A 5,592-nucleotide genomic window follows, 5' to 3' on the forward strand; every position below is an offset into this window, starting at 1 on the left:
ACACCCTATTACAGTTCATTTCCTCACACCAGGATCAAAATTGCATTTGATAATGAGTTCTTTTAAGTCTCTTTTGATCTAGAAATAGCACCCTTGTTTCCTAAAACACTAATTTATTAAAGATACTGTTGAATGGCCCATGCTTTAGATTTGCCTGATTGGTTCACTGAGGTAACACCTAGCACTTTCCTGTCTTCCCTGTGCTTCACATGAGATAGGAGAGGCTAGTTTTAAAGCCATGATATGATTCAGATTAAATCTTTTCATCCAGAAGACATGGCAGATGATGCTGTGCCCGTAGCACTACTGTATCACACCAAGAATCTCATGTCAGGTTGATCTATCTTAGTGATAGATTGATGGTCAGCTTAAAGTGGTGATGGCTTGACCCTTTTATTAAAAAGTGAGGCCCTCATCCTTCTGTGACTAGCAAATAAACTGTGATGTGAACACTGGTACCTTGTAAATATATAGCTTACCACCAACATTTGCTGGATGATTTTAGCATCCACTGATGATCTTCTGCTGAATCAATTATCCCACAGGGGTTGCAAAATGCTAATTTTCCACTTCTATCCTTCTTTATTTATTGTCTTGCACTCTTCTGTGACAAAGAACTTTTGCTCATCAACTGAGATATTTACTCTGAAATATATACCTCCTAGTGAAAAGACACAATACACATGCATAATTCTTTCCTTCTAATAAGCCATTTTCAAAATAAGTTATTGGTAAATGGCAGAATATTTTAAATACTGGAATTAAAGCGAAGACTGTGTGAGGGTATTTCTCTAACCTCTGACCTGAATAATTGTCTTAGGATGAGCCTGGGAAAGGGTTGGGTGCAGGAGCGTGTGACCACTGCCCAGAATGCTTAGTGTAAATTACACTTCTGAATCCTCAGATTCTTAAAGATCAGGTTGATTGATCCTAAGTCTAATAGCTGCCACCACATCTCAGCTGATTCCAGTTAGAAGATTCAAGTGCTTAGGGGCTGGAGAGATGGTTCAGTGGTTAAGAGCACTAGTTACTCTTGCAGAGGACTTGAGTTTGATTCCCAGCACTCACATGATGACTAACAACTGTCCATAACTTCAGTTCCAGGGGCTCTGACGCCCTCTTCTGACCTCCACAGGCATTTCATGACATGGGTACACTTACATACATGCAGGCAATACACTCAAACATAAAATAAAAATAATGAATAAATGTTAAAAAAAATAAAGATTCAAGAATTTGGTGTTAATCTTCCCATTTTGATTATAAATGCTTTTAAAAAATATTTGTGGGTACATGTGCATGATTGTGTGTGGCATGGGGGGTGCCCGTGTGTGTAGATGTGCACACGCACATATGTGCACATGTGTGTTCCACCTTTTGTTTGAGACAGGTCTCTCACTGTCCTGGGACTTCACTATAGGCTAGGTTAGGCTAACTGGCTAGTGAGCTCCAGGGAGCTGCCTGTCTCCACCTCCCATCTTCTCATTAATGGTACATGCCACCACATCTGGCTTTTTACAAGAGTTCTGAGGGCCCGAACTCAGGTCCTCACACTTGCAAGGTAAGCACTTTACTGACTGAGCCATCTCCCTAGTCTTGTGTCTCATGACATCCTTTTTCCAATGTTTCCCTTGAAGAATATTCATGCCATGGGCTCATAGAGTAAATCAGTGTCACTTAAGGTGGGGTTTTTTTTGATGAAATTTTATTTTGAGCATTCCAATGAGAACTCTTAATTCCAAAACCTCAAATCAAGTAAATAGCTCCCTCCTTTTCACTGACTACACCATTTACATGTGGCTGGGTCAGTCACTAGCATAAAACCTTGACTCTCTCTCTCCAGCCAAACAACATAAACTGCACCGAGGTCTTTCATAGGACCTTGTAAATCCAGCCCAACTCCTTCTTCTCCCCTGTGTCTCCAGCTTCTCTACCCCACGAGCTTAGCCTAGCATGGCTGTAGGGTGCTCCCTTCCTGAAATCAGAGGCAGACTGTCCTACCCTATCTTTGACCCCGTTGCCGCCAGGCTGCAACATAAGCTCCCATCTAATTGCTGCTCTGCCTCTCTCAGCAGAACTTGACCTCTCTCTGGGTCCCTCTCCTAAAGCAACTGTCTGTGTTTTTCATTATGTTTGCCAAGACGTATTAGTTTGAACTTTTGGAGTGTGTGTGGGGGTGTCTGGTCTAGGAGCATTCAGCCAGGATAGTTGCATTAATCATGCTGTCCTGCTGGGACTGAGTGGGGACTGCTCCTTTAAGAAGTGAACAGACTCCGGTTCCAACTCCAGACCTCAGTTCAAAGTTCAAGCCACAATGTGAACATGTAGGGTCTGCCCAGAAAGCTGCCCAGCCTTGCCATGGACTGTCTCCTACAAGCCTATCATCCTCAAATCCTCAAATCCATCCCACACAAACATTAATGTGTCCTTTGTAAACACTGAAGCCTTGGAGCCTCCACCCTGCAAAGCCAAGTTCCAGGCACCCACAGCTTCTGTAATTTGACCAGTCACCTGGCAAGAAACAATACCTCCCACCTATGCCCTCTGCCAGTGTGAATTCCTTATGGTTACTGAGGATGTCATCTGTGGCTTAATGCACGAAGAGAAGAGAGGAACAAGGCAGTGATAAGAATGCTAATCAGAATGAAGGGAGTTTTCCAGCATTTAGCTTTGCCAGGGGAAAAAATCATCTATAAAAAGTGCTGGAAGGCTTCTCTTGCAGCCTGGGGCTTTTGCCAGGGGGCAGATTTCCTCTGTGTCAACTCAGCTTCTTCCAAGCCTGTTTTTTGTGCTGCGTGTTCCCTTTCACTTTCTTCTTTCCTTTGTCTTTTAACCAGTCCCCTTGGTCTATGAAGTTGAGCTCCAGGGAGCTGCCTGTCTCCACCTCCCATCTTCTCATTAATGGTACATGCCACCACATCTGGCTTTTTACAAGAGTTCTGAGGGTCCGAACTCAGGTCCTCACACTTGCGAGGTAAGCACTTTACTGACTGAGCCATCTCCCCAGTCTTGTGTCTCATGACATCCTTTTTCCAATGTTTCCCTTGAAGAATATTCATGCCATGGGCTCATAGAGTAAATCAGTGTCACTTAAGGTGGGTTTTTTTTTTTTTTTTTGGATGAAATTTTATTTTGAGCATTCCAATGAGAACTCTTAATTCCAAAACCTCAAATCAAGTAAATAGCTCCCTCCTTTTCACTGACTACACCATTTACATGTGGCTGGGTCAGTCACTAGCATAAAACCTTGACTCTCTCTCTCCAGCCAAACAACATAAACTGCACCGAGGTCTTTCATAGGACCTTGTAAATCCAGCCCAACTCCTTCTTCTCCCCTGTGTCTCCAGCTTCTCTACCCCACGAGCTTAGCCTAGCATGGCTGTAGGGTGCTCCCTTCCTGAAATCAGAGGCAGACTGTCCTACCCTATCTTTGACCCCGTTGCCGCCAGGCTGCAACATAAGCTCCCATCTAATTGCTGCTCTGCCTCTCTCAGCAGAACTTGACCTCTCTCTGGGTCCCTCTCCTAAAGCAACTGTCTGTGTTTTTCATTATGTTTGCCAAGACGTATTAGTTTGAACTTTTGGAGTGTGTGTGGGGGTGTCTGGTCTAGGAGCATTCAGCCAGGATAGTTGCATTAATCATGCTGTCCTGCTGGGACTGAGTGGGGACTGCTCCTTTAAGAAGTGAACAGACTCCGGTTCCAACTCCAGACCTCAGTTCAAAGTTCAAGCCACAATGTGAACATGTAGGGTCTGCCCAGAAAGCTGCCCAGCCTTGCCATGGACTGTCTCCTACAAGCCTATCATCCTCAAATCCTCAAATCCATCCCACACAAACATTAATGTGTCCTTTGTAAACACTGAAGCCTTGGAGCCTCCACCCTGCAAAGCCAAGTTCCAGGCACCCACAGCTTCTGTAATTTGACCAGTCACCTGGCAAGAAACAATACCTCCCACCTATGCCCTCTGCCAGTGTGAATTCCTTATGGTTACTGAGGATGTCATCTGTGGCTTAAAGCGGGAAGAGAAGAGAGGAACAAGGCAGCGATAAGAATGCTAATCAGAATGAAGGGAGTTTTCCAGCATTTAGCTTTGCCAGGGGAAAAAAAAATCATCTATAAAAAGTGCTGGAAGGCTTTTCTTGCAGCCTGGGGCCTTTGCCAGGGGGCAGATTTCCTCTGTGTCAACTCAGCTTCTTCCAAGCCCGTTTTCTGTGCTGCGTGTTCCCTTTCACTTTCTTCTTTTCTTTGTCTTTTAACCAGTCCCCTCGGTCTATGAAGTGATCTACAGGGAACCAGAGAATCTTGAGTTGGGCAAGCCTTGGAAACAGACACAGCCAACTCCCTGCTAAAGGGGAACACTGCATCATTTGGGGTGGCAGCAGGGAGACCCCATTCCTCAACCTGGCAGTTCCCACTAAAGTCCCACTCAGAGCTGCCTGCTACTGTCTCCCGACCTCCCAGGCTGTTTCTTTCCCATTGCCTTCTCCTACCCTTCTGTCTCATGCAAGCCTGTCCCTTTGGTGGCCAGATGACTAAGGACATCTGCCAGGCCTGAGGTTTCCGCTTCACACTCCTCCTGGCATTTGTTTTTGACAAGACTCATCTGTGTGGCTCAGCACATCCCAGGGTGGCCTTATCCTGACTTCACTGTCTGCGGATGCATGACCCCAATGTCTTTGTAAATAAAATGGTATAATCTCAAGAGATTCACTTGCTGTGGAGAAAGGAATAAATAAATCAATATGTAAATAAGTCCACAAGGAGTGGGGGTATGCTGGGACTTTGCAAAACTGTGACGGAGCATTGGAGAAAATGGATGGTACAGCATTCCTGGTGAACCCTGATCGAAGGGTCATCATTTCAGCTGTGGGTTGTGGGAGAAAGGGAGCTGAATGGAAAGCCTCTCCTGGATTGACTTGACTTAAATGTGTTACAGCAGCCCAGCTAATTGCCGGTTCAGTCTCAGGCTTTTTTCAATTCCCTACATTCCAAATGGATTTCTGGAAGGGCCCATAAGATGCTCTCAGTCCTTTTGAACATCTCTTTGGATTCTTGACCATCTGAGAACACAGTGATGGGAATTTCTGCCCTTAAAGAAGAATCAGATGCTCCTTACCTGGAAGGGAGAATCTGGTAGCATCACAGAGAATGGTAGTTGTTCTCATTCTGAATCAGAAGTAGAGGTAGCAAGCTCTTACTGTTCACATAGACTCATATCTATAGCACTATTGGGGTGAGATCTAGGAGAAGGTTTGTCCTCATGCACTGCCTGGCCAGCGGGAAGGACCCTGACTCTGGAGTCTGACTAAATGGTCCATTCAACAACAGCCTTCTATCCCACCTTGCTGTCAATCTCCTCTGCTTGACTTGCACTTCCAACTCATTCATATACATTCTCTCTCTCTCTCTCTCTCTCTCTCTCTCTCTCTCTCTCTCCCCCTCCCTCCCTCCCCTCCTTCCTTCTCTCTCCTTTTCTTCTTTCTTCTCCTCTTCTATTTCTGAAAAAAGCATATACAGAAAACAAAGAAGAGGGGTTGGGGAGACGGCTCAGTCAGTAAAATGCTTGCCTTCAGACCCATGTTGAGGAGGA

Source organism: Nannospalax galili, unplaced genomic scaffold, assembly GCF_000622305.1.
Source record: "Nannospalax galili isolate Female #2095 unplaced genomic scaffold, S.galili_v1.0 scaffold54, whole genome shotgun sequence".
NCBI lineage: Eukaryota > Metazoa > Chordata > Mammalia > Rodentia > Spalacidae > Nannospalax > Nannospalax galili.